General features: G+C 45.1%; 1 protein-coding gene across 2 annotated transcripts in view; it reads left to right on the forward strand.

Annotated features, from left to right (window-relative positions):
• The window catches only part of SLCO3A1 (solute carrier organic anion transporter family member 3A1), a 211,456-nt gene that overhangs the window by 52,894 nt on the left and 139,727 nt on the right, over positions 1-18,835 (forward strand). The window lies entirely within an intron of this gene.

Consider the following 18,835-nt stretch of genomic DNA (forward strand, 5'->3'; position numbering starts at 1 on the left):
GACATGGTCAGGCGGAGTTTTATGTTCATTTATCTGCCCTTCTCTGTGTGTATGGACTTCAGGCTGTTTGGACCAGGGTAGACTTGGGGGTCTACACATTGGTATTGCTGTCATTCAAAGTTGACTACTGAGTAATTTTGTTTTCTGTAATGGAGGTATGTGCTGGAACTGGATATTTTGGAAGAAATAAAGTACGTCTTAAGTTTTTTTAATTATTTTATATAGTATGAGTTTCTGATACTTTACACTGGAAGGACTGAAGCCATTTGCAGGTAGGGGTGCCACCTTTGCAGACAAGAAATGTCTAAGTGGCAAATTGCTCTCACAGTGAATTAGAGTGTCTGATGTTTGCAAGGTGGCACAGACTCCTTGGTTGTCAGTCCCTGCTTCTGGGTCCTGCTTCATGGGCATTTGTATGGTGAGGGCTGGCGTGCCAGTATCTCCACCCTTTGTTTACCAAGTGTAATTTTGCCTCCCACAAACTGTTGGATTATATGACACATCCCCAGTCACCGAGTGCTAAGCTTTGAAAATACTCCCCTTGCCAGTGGAAGCTGGGTGCTTTGAGATATGAAGTTCATTATAATATGGAGCTTTGGGTTACCGTGGAATTTGAGCAGGATTTGACGCAAAGTTTCCCATCTGCCAAGCTGTCACCATACACTGCTTGGCCAAACTTTCTGAGCCCAGAGGGCCTGGGGGTATCACACACCTGAATGCTGCTTTTTCCCCGTGTGCCCTTCTGTCCCAGCAATGGAGTAGATGCTTCTGCTGAACAAATACGTTGCAGCTGTATGTTTCTGCCCTCTGGGGACAGGCTCCAGGTGAGAAAGATGGTACCTGAGAGTCAGGTCATGACCCGACCATGGAACCCGAAGTAAAAGAGAAGATTGCTCAGGCCAGGGACGGCAAGTCCTGCTCCCATGTGGTTAGGGGCTTCCACACTGTGCCTGAACTAGGCACAGTGGGGATGGGGGCTGCTAAGGAAATCATTTATGTTTTGTTACTTTTGAAGCTTGAGTGAAAGCTAGCTACGTGACTCTGTTGCAGAGTAGGACGTGGGCCACAGCGTGGATCCAAAATAGTTTCCTGAAGTCCAGCCAGACAATTGGCCTCTGACTTGATGGATGTCACCCTAGGATCTGGGAGAGATGTTTTCTGGCAGTGTTAACAGCAGGTAGATAAATCAGAGCACAGAGAAGGAATTGGAGAGTGAAAAGCTGAGTTCTTGTCTCTGATGATAGAATTAAATAGAAAAATGTCTCCCCAGGATCTCTCCTCAAGTAATAGCAATGCTAAATCACCTCTGCTCAGGGCTTCCTGCCCAGAGCGGCGGACTCAGAACCCGCTTCTGCAAGTCTTCCTGATGAATTGGGGTATGGTATTTCCCTGCACTGGATGGGGCCTGGTTTGTGTGTGCAAAGCTTTAGGATGAGGAGGTGTTTTGGTTTCAGGCATAGGAGGTGGAGGCATGGGCAGAGGGGCCTGCTCCAGTTCTGAGCTCTTATCGATGGGATTTGCAGTGAGTCTTTGTTATGAGGAATGTTTCAGCCAAATTTCTACTTGGACACCCTTTTCCTCCATGGTAGTTAAGCAGTCAGAGAGCATCTGCTATTTGCATGGTGCATGGACATCTTGGTGGCTCTGGTCCATCTGGCCAAATTCCAAATTATGACAGCACAGAGCCAGGAAGATGGGCCCTCCGAGTGTGTCCTAGCTGGTTTCATGGGTCTGTGTTTTCAGAGACCAGCAGAGAGCAAGCAAGCATACTGCACAGCCTGGCCTCACTAGGTGGCCTTTTATTCCATGCATGGTTTGGATTCTCCAGGAGCAATTTAAGAAGGCCATAGTGTATGCAGAACATAACTGGTTCATTCATTCTTTGTACAGGTCGTAAAAAAGTGTTAGTGATCTCGAGACTATTTTAGCATTCATCTGCTGTAAAAGGGAGCTAGTTCTGAAGCCACTAAATTTGCTTTGGGAAGTATTCGGGGGAGCCCAATGAACAGAATCGATGTGAATTATGGCCTCTTAACTTCCTGCAGAGAGGAGGAAAGTCTGAAAGGACTGATACTGGGAGTGTAGGTGTAAATGTGTACCCATTGGGGTGGAATAGCAGTGTGCCTCCAGGTTCCAGCTCCCGAAAGCTGGTTAAGATAGAGGGGCCTGTGACCAGCCAATTGGTCACACGCTGAAAATTTCAGTGTGGATTGGAGACTGAGAGGATTAGAAATGTGTCATGCATCAAACACAGCTCGTTCCTAGCAGATCCTTTACTGGGGAAGACAGAAGGGAAGGGGATGAAAACCACATAGAACTTAGGCTGCTAGTCACTGGTGATGAGACCTGCCCCTGAACTGGTGCATGGTGGATCACTAGATGGGTGCCCTCTGCACGTCTGTGGCCATGTCATCGACCCCACTACAACTAGGGGGAAGTGACACATTCCATCTTGGGTCAAGCTGATGTTTCCCACTGAAATGACTATTTGCTTTGGCCTCTGTGGCCAAGCCACTGCCAACTCCTAGATTCCTTGGTGGGCCATTCACAAGGGGCTTCTCTGGCTGGCACCGTTATGCGGCTGTTTCTTTCCAGCGTGCGGAGGGAGCCAAGGGAGCTCATTACCAGGGGACAAAACCCAGTGAATGGGGACATGGCTCTGCTGGCACGCTTTCTGCTACAGCACAATGTGGAGCCAGGCCTCATGGTACGGCCTGACAGTGGCCCGTGGGTGACACGTGACAGACATTCTTCCTAGAGGGACCATTGGGCAGAGTGGCAGTAGAAGCCGTTCAATTAATGTATCCAAGAACTGACCCTTTGGGAGTCTCCTGCCACCCATCCATTTGGTGACCTTCCCTTGGCCCAGTTTTCTTGGCTGCTCTGTTTCTCCAAGTTCAAAACATGGCACATCGAATTGTACAAGGATAAGTAGCTAATGTCAGTGGGTTGTTTCTGGTTTTTTTCTTTGAGGAGGAACAAGCCAACATGGGAGTGTTAAAGATTTTGAAAATAACTATTTCTGGTTAAAAAGCATTAATACTGTTGACATCTTGGGAAGTATAGAGAAAGATTAATTAGAAAATAATCACTCTTAGCTTTATGATTGTATAAAATCTTTTTTTGTGCACTGGTGTTCTTTTCTACAAAAAATTTTGTTTATAAGGAACAGTGCTTTGCAATTTTATTTCTCTCCTAATATTTCATGAGTGTTTCTCTGTGTCAGTAAATATTCCTCTTTGACATTACTTCTGCATACTTACTATTCCCTCATGAACATATAACTTAATATTTAATGGCCTGTACTATTAAACATGGGTTTCTTAAATTTTTGCTGTTATAAATGAAGCAGACAGGTAAAGTATGCTTCTGGGAGGTTAGGTAACTTGCCTGAGATACCTTAGCTGGATGGGGCTGGGCTCCAGGTTTGGGAGTGGAGTTTCCTTCCAGGTGCATCAGAATTCTGGCACAAGGCTGGAGCAGGACATGGACGAGCAGCAGATGGTCTAGAGGGTTAGGTGCAAGTCAGGGCATTTCATGAGACAACCTGAACACTTCAGGCCATAAAAATTATAGGCACCAGAAGCTGGGAAGAGAGCAGTGTGTTTCCAACCTGAGTGGAGAGGTGGTGTTGGAATGGAGAGTAGGCGCCACAGCCAGACAGAGAGAGGGGAGTGGGAGGGAAGGGGAGTGTGGTTGCAGCTCACAGTTCAGGTGGGGGTTCCAGAAGGAGGTTGTGCCCTGACTCCCAGGGCTCTGAGGCGGGGTAGGCACAGATCAGAGCTGAGGCATGTGGGCACACAGAATGGGTGTGTTCCGTGCTCTGCTCACCTCTCCAGAATTGTGGACATTGGACCCCCACAGTAGCCACTAGGAAATTGTGTTTATGTTGTGTTAGAAATCTGTCTCCTTACAACTTCCCATAGCTGGTTCTGGTTCTGCCCTCTGGGCCCACCCTGAAAAATTATGATCCCTCTTCCATATTTTGATAATTCCTCAGATGGCTGCACCAACCTCACATAAGTGTAGGAAAGAACACCTGAAACTGACCTCTCTGTGCTAGGACCTGTGTTCCTTGATGACGCAGTTTCCTGCCTTACTTCATCCACCATTTCCCTCTTAAAGATGGTGCCGAGGCCTGGGAAGCTTGTTATCAGGGGACAAAAGCTAGAGGAGTGAGTGTGGGGACTGTGGTGGTGTGCTAGGGCTGCCATTGCAGGACCCCAAGACTGGGTCACTTCAGCAGCAGACGCTCAGTTTCTCACCGTTCTGGAGGCTGGATGTCCAAGATCAAGGTATCAGTAGTGCTGGGTTCCTCTGAGGCCTCTCCCCTTGGCTTGCAGGTAGGGCCCTCTCCTCCCGTACCTGGGTGTGGCTTTTCCTCCGTGTGCACACGTCCCTGCCACTGCTGGGTGTGTCAAAGTTCCTATTCTCATAAGGACACCCATCACATTGGGTAGGACCAACTCATGTGACCTCATTTAACTTTCATTACCTCTTTAAGGCCCCGTTTCCAAACACAGTACAGTTAGATTCTGAGGGTTGGGGCTTTAACACGTTAGTTTTGAGGGGACACAATTCAGCCCTTAATAGGGACAAAGGGGACCAGGACAAAACCAAGCCAAGCTAACTGTCTCTTTTGTTCTCACTTTCCTGTAAGGAGCTGCACTATCACATTGGTTGGTTGGCTTGTCAAGGTATCCAAGTAATTATTTGAGGATGTCGGGTTTTTTTAACTTTCTATTTTGAAATAATTATAGAATCACAAGTTTTTATTTTAAATGCAGACAAGTCCCCTGTGCTCTTCACCCACTTTCCCTCAATGGTACCATCCTGTGTTACCCCTAGTGCACTATCTAAACTAGGAAACTGCACCTAGGATTCCACGGAATTTGTTCGGGTTTCAGCAATTTTGTGTGCATTCAGTTGTGTATCTCTCTGCACATCTGTGTGTGGTGCTGTGCAATTGCATGATGTGGATGATGTTTTAAAAATGCAGAAAAGGATGAACAGAACAGGAAATGCAGATAGGATTTGAGCAAGGCAAGTATACCTGGACAGCACACACACACCTGCAACACTGACACACGTGTGCAAAGGTCCAGAGACAAAGAGAGAGCTTTAGGTGGAATGGGAGCTGGCCAAAGGAAAGCAGCTCTTTGAGGGGGTCTTCTGTGGGGACTGTCTGCCTCCCCAGGAAGAAGGGGACCTTTGCAGAGGTCCCGGTACACAGCAGTTGCTCCGAGTCGCCAAGGCTGTGAGGACTCTGGAGCCCAAGTTTGGAGTCTTGTCCAAAGTCACCCAGGCAGGGAGCACAGCAGTGATTCCGTGAACCATGGGGCATGAATTATGAGCGGCTGAAAATAGGAGGCACATATATTAGATGTGGATGGGTCATGTTTTCTTTCTCATTCCTATTGTACCCTAGTGGAACCCTCTCTGTTCCAGTTAAAGATGCAGAGGGAATTATTCTCAATTCATCTGCCAATTGTGTGTTTAATACAAACGTCACTATAATATCAACCAGTAACCAGAGAGAACCAACTTTCCCTTCAGAGCAGTGGGAGCCCAGAGTTATTTTGCTCCTGATGAGTTTTATTTTAACTTGACATTGGGTAAAATGTGTTTTAACTCTCCAAAGAGCGTGGGTCGGGTATGGATCAAATACACGGTGACTGCATTTCATCTGAAAAAATAATTAAAAAGCTGTCCCTCATGGGAGCAAGCATGGCTTATTATACCCTTGCAACTTCATTGATATTGAAGTTTCCCTCATTAATTTTTTTCCTAAAATTAATAACACTGTAAAATTGGTCAGTTTGTTCTGGCTGCATTCCATCCTCACTAGTCACACGCCATTGTCAGCGTGCTGTCGCAGCATGCTGGGAAACGTGCATGTGGCTCTTATCTGGCGCTTCCAGACTTCTCGGGCTGGTAGGTGTTTCTCATTCATTTTCAGCCACTCATAATTCATGCCCCATGGTTCATGGAATCACTGCTGTGCTCCCTGCCTGGGTGACTTTGGACAAGACTCTAAACTTGGGCTCTGGAGTCTTTACAGCCTTGGGATTCAAATCCCGGCTCCTCTACAGACCTGCCACTGCAGTTTTGGACACATTTCCAGTTGGCCTGACTCTGTTTCCTGTTCAAGAAAAACAAAGGCTGGGATCTACCTTGCAAGGCTTCGCCTAGGAGTCTTTCGCATCAGATACCATGTCTGTGGTAGAGATCATTAAACACTGTCCTGTCCATCTTCATGGTCCTGTCACCTCCATTTCTAGGTGTAGAAAATGAGGCAGGGAGAACTTATTTAAACATGCAGGCAGATCTTTGACAATAGTAGTTAGATCCTGATTTTCAGCCTGGGAGAAAATCCATCTAGGAGATCTGAGAATAGCAAACTCTTAAGTTCTGAATTAAATCAGCAGGGCTCTCTGCCTGCCGACCACTTCCTGCAGCTCAGCTCAAAACACATAAAGTGCTAGTGTTATCCTGGGCAGCAGGCTACCTGGTTTATACATTATATCTGGAGGCGCCCCAGGACATGCCCATTGCCCCAGTGTGATAAACTGCTTGGCCTTCTGGGTCCCAATACATTGCTCTTGAATATTGGTGCAGTTTTTTTTTTAAAGAATGTATTTTATTTTAGTAAAGTTGTGAAAAAGAAAAATATAAGAAAATTTAAATAATTTATAATGTAGGTACCTTATAGTATGTACTGTTACTAAGGTGTGTTTCATTCCAGCCCTTTTTCCTTTGTATGTATTTTTTACTGAGTACTCTTTATTAATTTATATATTATAAACTTTTTTTCAGATAATTGCATACGATTTGTTCATCTAGAAATGCTGGCACTTGCTTGTTGGACATTTGGGTGATGAACATCTTTGTGGCTGTAGCCTTGTTCACATTTGCTGAAAACTTGAAGAGCTCAGGTTAGTTCAGATAGATTCAGTGGGAACTGCAAACCAGCCATTTGGCTTTGCTGTGACTTCTGGAAGAGAAATGAGCGAAGCCCCAGGGTGTCAGAAAAAGAGACTGGGCTGGCCCTGACTGCCAGTGCCCTTGTGCTGTGACCTTGCCCCCATCTGCTGCACAGGGGCAGCAAGCCTAGGTGCTGCAGGGGCCCAGCTTGCCCATGAGAAAGGCGGACTGTATGAAGCTGGAAGCACGGGTCCTTGCCTCGTCCTTGGCCATTTATTGCCCAGCGGGAGTGAAAAGTCAGACTTCACAGATACTCTGATTTTTAAGAGTCTAGAAATCCCTGTTTTTCAAATGGCCTCCATTGCCAACTCATTGACATCTTCTGCCAACCCTCTGTGGGTCAGTGACATGTCAGCCAGCTCAAACACATCAGTGGCTTGTCATTTTGGGCTCTGAACTCTAGACCATCAATTTCAGATTGCATTTGTCTTTTGACTAGCAAATAAATAATAAAGGAAGGAAGGAGGAAAGGAAAGCAGTTGCATGTCCTGAGTGCCACAGCCAGAACAGATAGTATTTCCTAATGCCCTGGGCTTGGGTTGGGGAAGGGGAGGGGAGCTCTTGTGCAAACACAGGATGCAGTGGCAGAAATGAGTGAATGCCTCCTGCTGAGTGAGCCTCTCAGGATGCTACTCTAGCTGAAACTTCGCTTCCTGTCTCATAAGAATGGGAATTTCAGAGTGGAGAAGAAACCAAGTCGTTCTTCCAAGCTAAACATGGCCAGATAAAGGAAAATGCCACTCACAGCTTCCTAGGGGGTGGGGCAGGGGTAGTAGATTGGAATCCAGAAACCAGTACCATCTGGGATTTGTTGGGCCCACAGTTATTTTACTGCCTGTTGAGAACATCCTTGCTAAGGGATTTTAGAGCCTGGCATTGAAGTGTTTGGTAGACAGTGTGTACGACTGGAGAGGTGTGGGCAGACCTAGAGCAAGTTCACGGGGAAGACAGAGACACCGCAAGGGAGTTTTTCCTCTGTAAGATCCTGGATGACAATTGCTGATGATTCCTCTATCACCAGCCTCTTAGTGTACCTATAGTGAAAGCAAACCCGTTTGATTTTTCTTTTCAACTGTAACACAGGTATTAAATAAAAAAGACATTGAGGTATTTTCCCAAATAATACACATTTTTTTCCTTTAGATTATTTCTAGACTATTTACTTCTCTTTTCTGAGGGAGAATAATCTTGGCTTGATTTTTCTTTTCCCCCTTTCATCTACAAGACCCATTCTGTAAGAGCAAAGGCTGTGAAGAGTTGGTGCCTATAGAGGACTGTGACTTGGTGCTGTGAACCCTGGAGGTCAGAGGTCTTTTCTTCAGTGGGCAGTGAGTTCTTCATGGCTAGAGAATTCTTTAGTGTTAGAACACTTCGCGTAAGAGTCTTTGTGTGGACATTTGCTCTTGTCTGTCCAGCACCTTGTTTTCTTCACTGGGAAACTGCCTCTGCTGATCCCTGCAGGCTGCAGAAATGGTCTGTTGGCCACGCATGGCCAACCATGACACAGAGAAGGGCTCTGGTCAGTGACGACTGGCAAAAGGAGTCAGACAGAGTCCACCCTGAGGTTTTAAAGGTGAGCTCAAAGAGAGAGAGAGAAAAAGACAGAGGTCACTTTCTCTTTTAGGACTGTTAGCTGTCAGAACTCGGAATGACCAGAGATTCCAGTGTCCATCTTTGCTGCCACACACTGAGAACTTGACTCAGGAATGAAGATAGCACAAAGAAAAGTACATCTGGGGAAAGAGGAGAGGGTATGAGAGCCCCTGGATCCAGCTATGCCTGAGGTTAGCACAGGCCCTTAGAATCCCAGTGAATTGAACACATCAATTATCCTTCCCCACATTTACAGCTATGAGGATCCTGTCTGATCAGGCTCAAATGCCTTGTCACGCTCATTTCTCTTGGACTGCGTTACTGTCATCTCAAGCTTTGACCAAGTATCTTCCCATAGGGAACAGTGTTTTTGTCCAGAGAATGCAGGTAAGGCAGCTGTCCTCTGATCAAAGTGCTAATTCTGTCACATTATCAAGATATCTTCATGATACTCTAAAGAACTGAAGAACTCCTGACCCTCTGCAATAAAAATGATCAGGTTGGAATTCTGGTTAGTTCTTCATTTCATTATTTCATAGATATTTAAGTTGCAGGAACAGGGACCGAGAGGCCAAAAGTAATGCCCCCTCTTCTTTCTGCCTACCCACCAAAAGCAAACAAAAGTATTTAAAAATAACCTGTTGGCAAACTTTGTGCAGGAACAGTGTTTAAATAGCAAATGGTTTATGTGGGCAGCAGAGTGTCGAACACACTCAGTTTATTCAATCTGCTCTTCGATGAATGGAAAAAACATAACCAAGCCTGGCCTCTTTGCATGACGGCAATTGCCAAGCTACCCGAACTCCCTCGAAGGACTTCACGTTGACAGGAGTGCGTATGCTAAATGAATGTGTTCCATCCCCAGCCTGACTTGCCATTTCATTTCCGCCAAGCTGTGTGTGTGTGTGTGTGTGTGTGTGTGTGTGTACAAGCAGACAAAATCTAGAGATGTCACTCCTAAAAAGTCAAGTGTAGTCCTTAGGCCTGAGATACAGGAATGTACCTTAAAAATGTTAGGAGAAATCGAGCCACTAAGTAACTGAGCTCCTTGGAGCTAAAGATGGTAGTATGTATGTTCGAAGAGGCCCACAACCTTCTGAAAGCACACGGAGGTATCTGTGTCCTCTTGTGGGGAAGCTTTCACTGGATTCTCAAAGAGGGTCCTGACCAACAAAAGGCGAAAACCACCCAGAGTCCTTATGTCAGGTAGACCCCGATGACCAGCATCTTGGGGAGAGATAAGCCAAGAGAGTTGAGGTGACAGGCCGTACGGAGTGGCAGATGGCATCTGAGGACAGGAATGTTGTGTACAACTCAGCTCTCAACTTGGCCTGCTCCCTGGGGGACCACTGCACTTACAACAGGAAGCATCTGCGCATCACTGAAGCCACTGTGGATGAAAAGTCAGGGTGCCTGCTCAGTACGCTGGAGACAGACACCCGCTCAGCCCTCCCCCACCCCCAAGCTCCTTTGGGGCTGAAATTTTCCATCCCTTCTTTCAACCTAACTGTGGGTGTTTTGGATAATATTCAGCAAATTTTCTGTGCTGGTTTGAACTGATGCACAGATAGGAAAATCAAAACTTTTATTTTTGGCTCTAAAAGTAAAAACATTTTAAAAATGCACTTGGATCATTAATAGAATCTGAACTCTCAAAGTCAAAATTTTCCATGTGTTCTTCTAAGAAAAATGCTCTCAGAGCAATTAAAAACCAAACCAATAGGCAGAAAGTTGTGAAGGACATCCCTCCTCCCTGGCCCAAATCATCTGGGTACATGAATAAATTTGACAAGCCTTTCATGGACAAAACTTCTTATCCCAGCCTTTTGGGGGTAGTTGCTGCACTGGATGGAGAAACCTCTTTCTCGTCTTTGCCAATTGCTGGTGCCTCCTATTTCAGGTGTGGGAGGTGCCCGGGGACTGGGGTTAGTGCATCCTAACCTTTCTCCTAGGGAAGTGCTTTGCTGCTTTTCTCTCCAATGTTCTGTGCATGCGGTGTAAATGAATGTAATTTCCCACTGCTTCCCTTTCTGAGCAAGGCCTATAAGAACAGTCACATTTGCCCACCTGCCTTGTGGGTTGTTAATGGACTTTACAAAGGGAATTTGGGTTCCCAGCAAGAGGCCTCATTAACACAGCAAGGTTCTAATAGATTCTAAAATGGTGTGTGGACACTTGGAACCTTTTAAAGCCCACTGGTGTCTATTCTTAGATCTAAATCATTTCATCTACTCCAGCCTCAGTCTGTACATTTATGTCATGGGGGAAAGCACTTGTCTTGATCCAGTCAGATCAACTGGATTGGTTTAGATCCACGTTAATAATGACCGTGATCCTGGAGCTGAGGACAAGAGTCAAAGGCCATCAGACTGTATAAAGAACAAATGCCTCCCACTGTGGTGTCTTTTATTTTTTAACGTTGGCCTTGTTACTGGTTGAGAGCAAGTGTTTAGTTTTAGGATTCATTGCTGTCACAGGAAAATTTAACAACCATCTGCTTATTTAGACAGGTGGGTTAATAAGCACATGTGGTTTTGAGTAATGTCCATAGTGACTCTGAACACACCAGCTCGGTTTATGGGGTCACTGGTGTGTGACATTCCAAGAGTGGGTGCTTTGCATGTGGTCTCTCTCTCTTGCTCTTTCTTCTTAAAGCCCATGGTGATAGGAGTTGTTGTTCTCACTGCACAGATGAGGAAACCAAGGCTGAGGGAGGTTGAACAACTTGCCCAAGGTCACACAGCTAGTTTGTGGCAAGGCCTGGATCACTGTCCTGGTTTCCGTTATCCCACAGACTATCTTCTCCACTTCTGCTTCCTCCCCACCACCCATCCTTAGACATGGTTGTGTCCCCACCAGGCTAACACAGGACCCCAGTGTGTTGTGCTGAGTATTCAAAGTAGTGTAACCCAACTACCTAATTATTTCTCTCGCTTGCTTGCTCGCTCTCGCTGTCTCCCCCCACACCCCATACTAATAGAGCTGTTTGCTATTTTAGCAGCAAAGGATGTGTTTCTAGGTGATGTGTTTCTAGGGCAGGCCAGGTCTGATGGTGTAAGGTCCTTAGGGCCTGGCTTCCCCGTGGGAATTTTTAAAATTCTCATCAGATACAGCATTGCTTCTCCAGAAAACCCACGTGAATTGTTTTCATAATCTCCCTGTGGTGGAGTGAGAGACATGCACTCATTGGACAGTTTCACTCACATTTCAGGCCCAGTCTCATTTAAATGGTGTACCTTCATGGCTGTTAGGCAACTTGGACTTGAGTTTTTTTTTCACTCCCAGGCTTGGTGAAGCTGCCTTTACAACCTAATAAACCACAGTTGGGTAAGAAGGCAGGCTAAGAACACACAACAAAGAACAATTAAAGAACAAGTAGATATCAAAAGTTAAAATAACTCCCACGGCCTTTCCATACAGGAAGATAATCAGCCTACACTGAGAGTTTAGCTCTGAGGTGTTCAGAAGACCTTTAGAATGAACTGTGTTAGCAGGAAAAGGCACTTACATGGGGTTAGAGGTTGGCAAAGACTTCCTTAAAGACTCCTGGATGGCGCAATGTCCAGGTAGCTGAACACCCTTACCTGTATATGTGTTTCAGCCACACTTTCCAAGACACCGTTGGTGGCCAACAACAAATGACCTTCTCCTCCTGGTCTTCCTGGGGGAATGGAAGGAGAATTCAGGGGGCAGAACCTGGGTGTGAGTGACCAAGGAATATTGAGGCCAAGTTGGCAGTTTGGAAGACTGAGCTCCTCTGGCTCATGACTCCAGATCCATACTCCCAGCTTTTAATTTTATAATTAAAAATTTTTTTAATTATGATAAACACACAAGATTGATGCTCTTAATCATTTGAAAAATACACAGTTCAGTAACTGTGTACTGAACTCAGTTCACAGCAGCATTCCTGCTGGTATGCAGGAATGTTGAGTATATTCATTATTGTGCAATAGATCTCCAGAATTCTTTCATCTTGCAAAACTGAAACTCTGTACCTATTAAAACAACACCCAGCCCTTGGCAACCACCATCCTACTTTCTGTCTTTGTGGATTTGACTACCCTAGTTACCTCATAAAAGTGGAGTCATACAGTATGTGTCTTTTTGTGTCTGGCTTATTTCACTCAGCATATGTTTTCAAGGTTCATCCGTGTTGTAGCATGTGCCTGAATTACCTTCTTTTTGAAAGGCTGAATAATAGCCATTTGTATGTATATTCCTCATTTCATTTCTCCATTCACTTCTTGATGATGGACACTTGGATTGCTTCCACGTTTTGGCTATTGCAAATAGTGCTGCTATGAACATTTGTGTGCAGTGTATTTCAGGCTTGTTAAAAGACTTCTCTGCTTGGGTGTCCTGAAGTGTGTGAAGCTCAGTCAGTTCAAAATTCAACCTCTTAATTTATTCCCACTGTTGCTTTATCAACCTCTTAATTTCATCCCAATGTCCCTTTATTATTGCCTGTTCTTTCCCTCTCAGCCCCTGCATTTGGAAGTCACTGCCTCTTTCCGAAGGTCCTTTGTGTCTGGCTCCCTAGCGCCCTCTACCCCTCGCTTCACTGCCCCAGGCCAGGCCATCTCTCTGCCCCTCTCACCTGGACGATTTCCCTCACCTTTGAGGAGCCTGGTCATGCCTATCTCTAAGCTGTCTTCCACATTGCCACTGCTCCAGAGCAGGCCCTGAACATTTATGAGCCTGGAGGCATGCATATTGTTCTGGAACTTGTTACAAAAGTACAAAGGGATCTCCAGTGAACAGTAGCAACGTGGGGTTGCATAAATACTATAATGCATATGTTTAAGATAATAGTACTATATTTTTGAGAGTTAAAATTTTTAACAGAGATTTGTTAACTTAATTGTCTACATTTCATCCATTCACTCATTGATTTAACAATCATTAATTGAGAACTTACTATGTGTCAATCACTGTGCAAGGTACTGAGGGTATGTAGGTTAATCATACCTGTTACCATGCTGTAAGAGTAATAATGTCAGCATACGTTTATGAAGCACTTGTGTGGGCCAGAGACTGGGCAAAGTTCCTAGATATGTCATCTGGTGTGATTCTCACAGTCCTTTGAGTTAGGTTTTAATATCTACTTTTTAAGGAAGAAAAGGGACACAGATTTAGTAACCTGCCCAGTAAGGAACAGCAGGAGGACCTGAGCCCAGGGGGTTCCTTTTCCTAAGTGATGATGTGTTCCTCTGCTTCCCAGCAAACTATCAGTGACTGTCATAAAAAGCAAGAGCTTGAAACATAGTGAGGGCAGAATCCAACAGCAGGGTGATGGGAACCTGCACATGCATTTGTAGCTATAGAGCTGGAAAATATTGACCATGTGCTCAGGAATATTTTAAAGTGTGAGTAATGGCTCAGTGCCTTGGAAAGAGACACGCTGTCTTCCAAACCATAGTGCTGTTAGAGGGAAGAAGAAAACAACATTCTGCATGTTCTGAAAGCAAGGACTCGTGTAAACTCCATTTTTCATAGGTGTCACATGCTGTTCCCTGATGTGATGCATTATTCGGGCAAGGAAATAACGTGACAAAGCCTCTCATCCAGGCTCAGAAAAGGCCAGGCCTCTGAACGGGATGTCTGGGGGAAGCATTTTCAGAATTGGGGCATTCACAGCTGGGGAGACGGTGGTGATTTCCTGTGGGTCACAGAGAGCCAGCTTGAGAGGAGCCACCTGGCACTGTGTGTGTGTGTGTGTGTGTGTGTGTGTGTGTGTGTGTGTGTGAGAGAGAGAGAGAGAGAGAGAGAGAGAGAGAGAAAGACACAGAGAGGGGAGCGGAAACTCAGATTATCACACAAAGACAGCATGTTCTTTTAAGAGTGCATTTTGCTCCTGCTGGAGACTATTAAGCAAATAACCCATGAGTATTAAGCAGGTTTTTAGTTTAAAGTCACGGTGGAAGATTAGGTCCCCCCACTTTCCGTCTGCAATGGCAATGACTTAGCTGTGGGTGGCAGAAGCCTCCCCTGGTCAAGTGCACACCCTGTGCCGGGCACTGAGCTCAGTGTTCCCCTTAACAATTTCACATTTTATCTCCATCATGACAATTGTGCAGAGTAGGGAATGGAGACTCAGCAGAATTAAGGAACTTGTCCAAAGTCCTCTTAGTGATAAGAGTTCAGCATGTCTTCTAATTGTGTCTGGCCAAAAAGTAGAGATTTTTGGGAATAATTGTGTGTTATGGAAAATTTGAAACCCATCCAAAAGTGGAAAGGAGAGTTGAATGAAGCTCAGGGTGCCCATCGACCAGTGATTTCAGCATAGGGCCTTTCTTGTTTCATCTTTGCTTCCCCCCAACCCATCTCTCATCTCCTTCATTATTTCACACACATAATTTTAAAAAGCTCAGGTGTATCATTTTATCTGTAAATATTTAATATTTATTTCTAAGAGATAAGGACTCTTTAAAAACATAAGCATACCACCATTGTTGTGCCTTAAGAATTAGTAATAATTTCTTAGTACTGACAGATACATACTCAGCATGTGCATGCTTGGCACTCCTGGCAGTATATGTAGGAGTGTGGAGACCCACAGAGGATTGCTTCTCCCATAATTTTTTTCACCCATCTTCATTGTTTTAGAGTAAAGAGTCCAGTTGGGGTTGTCCTATACCATTTCTTTGACAAATTACTGCTTTTAAAGACTGCCAATATTCTTTGACATAGTTACCCTAGGTTTTGTAGTTCTCAGGTTCTAACTATAGTTTAAAAAAAAAAACAAAACCAAAACCACAAATCCACTGAGATCTCTTTTGAAGGCCATTATCAATATATTTTAAACCCTCACTATGGCTTTTTCTTTGTTATTTGTGACAGGTAACGTTTTAAAGCCAGCCAGAGGGATGCCGCTGACAAGCATTGATCAGTTCCATTACTACATAATAGGAGGTTGCTTTTTTAATTTCCTTTTCTGTTCCCTGGCTGAACTTCTTTTCAATGGGGAGTCCAGTTTCTCTTGCCAACGATTTTCTGTACTTTTCTAAATTACTGCCCTTCCTCAGGCCCCGGTTATAACATCACCTTTTCACAGTAATGCATTGGACTTTGAATGGTAACACTCTTGGGAGGCAGCCTTCTCTTGCAGTTTGGCGTCCTCAGTGAATTTACTGAATGGGTTTCTTATCTGAAATAAGAACTGTTAAGGGCCCAAGGCCCCTATGTTTGGTGGCAAGAAGTGGCCTTTTAAATTAGGAAAGGAGAAAGCTGCATAACGAGCTTTTGTAGATGTGGTCCAGCAGGTCCTCTAACAACATCATTTTGTGCAACATCATCTGGTTATAATGATGCTGAAATGCCATAGGAACTGAACTCTTGCTTATATCATAACCGATGGGAAAATTGGTTTTGTTATATGTTTTGCTTAAAGTCACAGAACCTATTAATGTTCGAAGGTGAGGACCCACTATACATCTCTGATCCACTAAGGAAAACTGGGAGCCATGGTTGCAGAGGCATGAAGAGAGAACATAAAAAACAGGTCCTGGCCTAGAGGAGGAAGGTCAGGTTCAGGAAGGGAAAGGTCATTCTTGACACGAGGTACCCCTTCCCTTAAAATTTACCCTGCAGGAGCTCCTATTCCTGGGAGGATAGATGTTACTTAATTCAAGCAGCCTGATTATTTAATAGTCTCACATACTGGGGGGAAAAAGCCTCAGCCTTTTCATGAATTTTAATGAAAAGTGGTGGAGTGCGGGGGTTGAACAAAGGATGTTTTTTAGGGGTCACTGGCGTATGGGAGAACGTGTGGGTTAGCTCTTCCTCCCCAGTGAGTCCTGAGGGAGTGCTTCACTCGAGTGTGCTGCTGAGCAGGTATCAGTGTCTGTGCATAGCCGGCCTCTTTTGTAGCTTTTCACTACTCGCTGGTTCTGCTCTTCAAATGTCTTTGTTTAACCAGGCTCATGGAGTCTCTCCAGAACTTAAAGCTATTTCAGGGACATCCCACCACAGTCAGCCTCAGGAGCATAAGAGGAAATATGAATCTGATTATCGAAGTCTTCACAGGTCTGAATGGTGAGAGTAAGAACTTAGAGGACAAACCCTTGTTGTGTATGTACACTGTGGTGGAGTAAGGAGTCGCAGGTGGGTTAGTGATCGCACTGGCTGCCCTTGGTCCTGACTCCTTATCACTTACTAGCCCCAACTCAGTTTCCTCCTAGGCACAGTGGGAGGGATGATTGCATTTTCCTTACTAGGGATGCGAAGATTCCAGGAAGTGACGTGGCGCTGTCCCATGACTAGAACTAGTAAGTGCTCAGTGCATTATTAAGTAGACAAGAGAATGCCCACATGAGCCTGGCTAATTTACATAGTTTCTAAATGTGGCCTGGAGCTGGTGGCCAGTGTGGCACCCACTAGCCACATGTGGCTATTTAAATTAGTTAAAGACAAATAAAATGAGAAAACACAATCACTAACTGAATTTCAAGACTGAGGAGCTTCATGTGGTTCTTGGCTACCATTCCAGATAGTGTAGAATGTAGATGGTAGAACAGTTTTGTCATCATTTGAAGTTTTTTCGAACAGCTCTGGTCTAGAGGATTTAGACCCTGAGGGACTTGATGGCATCATAGTGGCTGAGTGCTTAGTTTGGGAACTTTTACCCTGGTACCCATCCCCTTTCAGTGTCCTTTTCTACAGACAGGGAAGAATGTCTGTAGTGCTGATACAGGCCTTTCCAGGCTATGCTGGTGACCATGAGAATAATGAAGCCTTTGTAGATGAAGTTGGGGAGGAGGGAGTTACTCCAAGGTGAAGACCAAGGCTGTCCTGAGAGGTAGCTGCAGGCCACTAGGTGCCTTCAGCCTCACAGCCCCCTGCAGACCCTCCAGTCCTAGAGGCCATAGTTCCTCCTTTGCTCTAGCCCCCAGGACCTTTTTGAATTCTAACATTTTCCTTCTATTTCTCTCATTGGCAGTGTATGTCCCAATTTGTGTTTCTAAACTGTTGGTCACTGTAATTATGGGCACCGAAGGCAGGCTCTGCTCCCAGCATCAGCAGAGCAGGAAAGTCAGCCTGAAAGGGGGCCAGACACCTGTTTCTCTCTGTCCTTTGGGTTTTGTCCTCACAAGAATGGTGGGAGCTGCGTTTTGTAGTGAAATCACCGGCTGTCTTCCTAGCCAACGATGGAAAAGGAGACCAACCACTTGCATTAAAATGAGTTTCTGCTCATAGCTTGTGAGAGCTCATTAGAGATGGCGTTAATAAGGACCCCTGTGCTCAGCTAGGTGCCAGGGCCTGTGGGGAGTGGGTCCAGGAGGTACAAGATGCGACTGCTCCCTGCCTTGGAGCAAGTAGCGCATCTGGGGAGGTGGTCTGGGGGAGGGGGGTTTCCAAAGTGCACTTTATAGAGGTGGAGTGAGGCTGTTAAATTGCGGGGAAGGGGAGTGGGAAAGGGGCATTCCTGGAAGAACAGATTGTGCAAAGTTTTAATTTGACAGTGAACAACTTACTAGGAAAACTCCACCACTTCCAAGTTACGCCATCTTGGGTAAGACCGAACCTTGGTTTTCACAGCTGTAAGATGGGGTCGTAGTTGTATGCACCTCATAGGGCCGTTGTGAGAATGAATGGACTAATACATGTGAAACAGGGTATCACCGGCTCAGAGTAAGCACTCAGTGAAAACTGGCTGTCATCATTCTTATCTTTCTTCCTCTTGGTACTTTTATTAGTGTTATTGGAAGAGAGATAGGCTTTGGGATGGAGTTCAGATGCCAGCTTTGCCACTGACCTTGTGCAAGCCACATTAGCTTTCTGAGCCTTCATTTGCTTATCGTCAGCATGGGGATAAAACCTCTTGTGAAGTTGCATGAGGTATTGTCTGTAAAATTCTCACTCAGGGCTGGAAATATAGGAGGTACTCAGTAATGTCTGTCTCCTCCTCTCCTCCTCCCAGCCAGCTTTCCTGGTACTCACTTGGTAACCCCTTTATTTAAAAAGTGAGGGGGTGAACTGGCCTTTGAGGAAAATTAATCCAGCAGCGCAGCTGTGTGCAGGATGGATTCACTTGTGTGCAACACTGCAATTTAAATTAAAAAGTCCTTTTAGTATGCAGGTATTTGCGTCATGGTTAGAAGATGATTTCTTTCACAGTACAATAGCTCTTTCCATGTGCCAAGCTGCTCTGCATGTTTTACATATATTTACTGATTTAATCCTCAAGACAAGTATAAAAAGTAGGTGTCTTATTTCTATTTTATGGATAAAAGTGCTGAGGTACAGAGAGATGAAC

The sequence above is a fragment of the Artibeus jamaicensis genome, unplaced genomic scaffold, assembly GCF_021234435.1.
Source record: "Artibeus jamaicensis isolate MK-2021 breed Jamaican fruit bat unplaced genomic scaffold, CSHL_Jam_final scaffold_612, whole genome shotgun sequence".
NCBI lineage: Eukaryota > Metazoa > Chordata > Mammalia > Chiroptera > Phyllostomidae > Artibeus > Artibeus jamaicensis.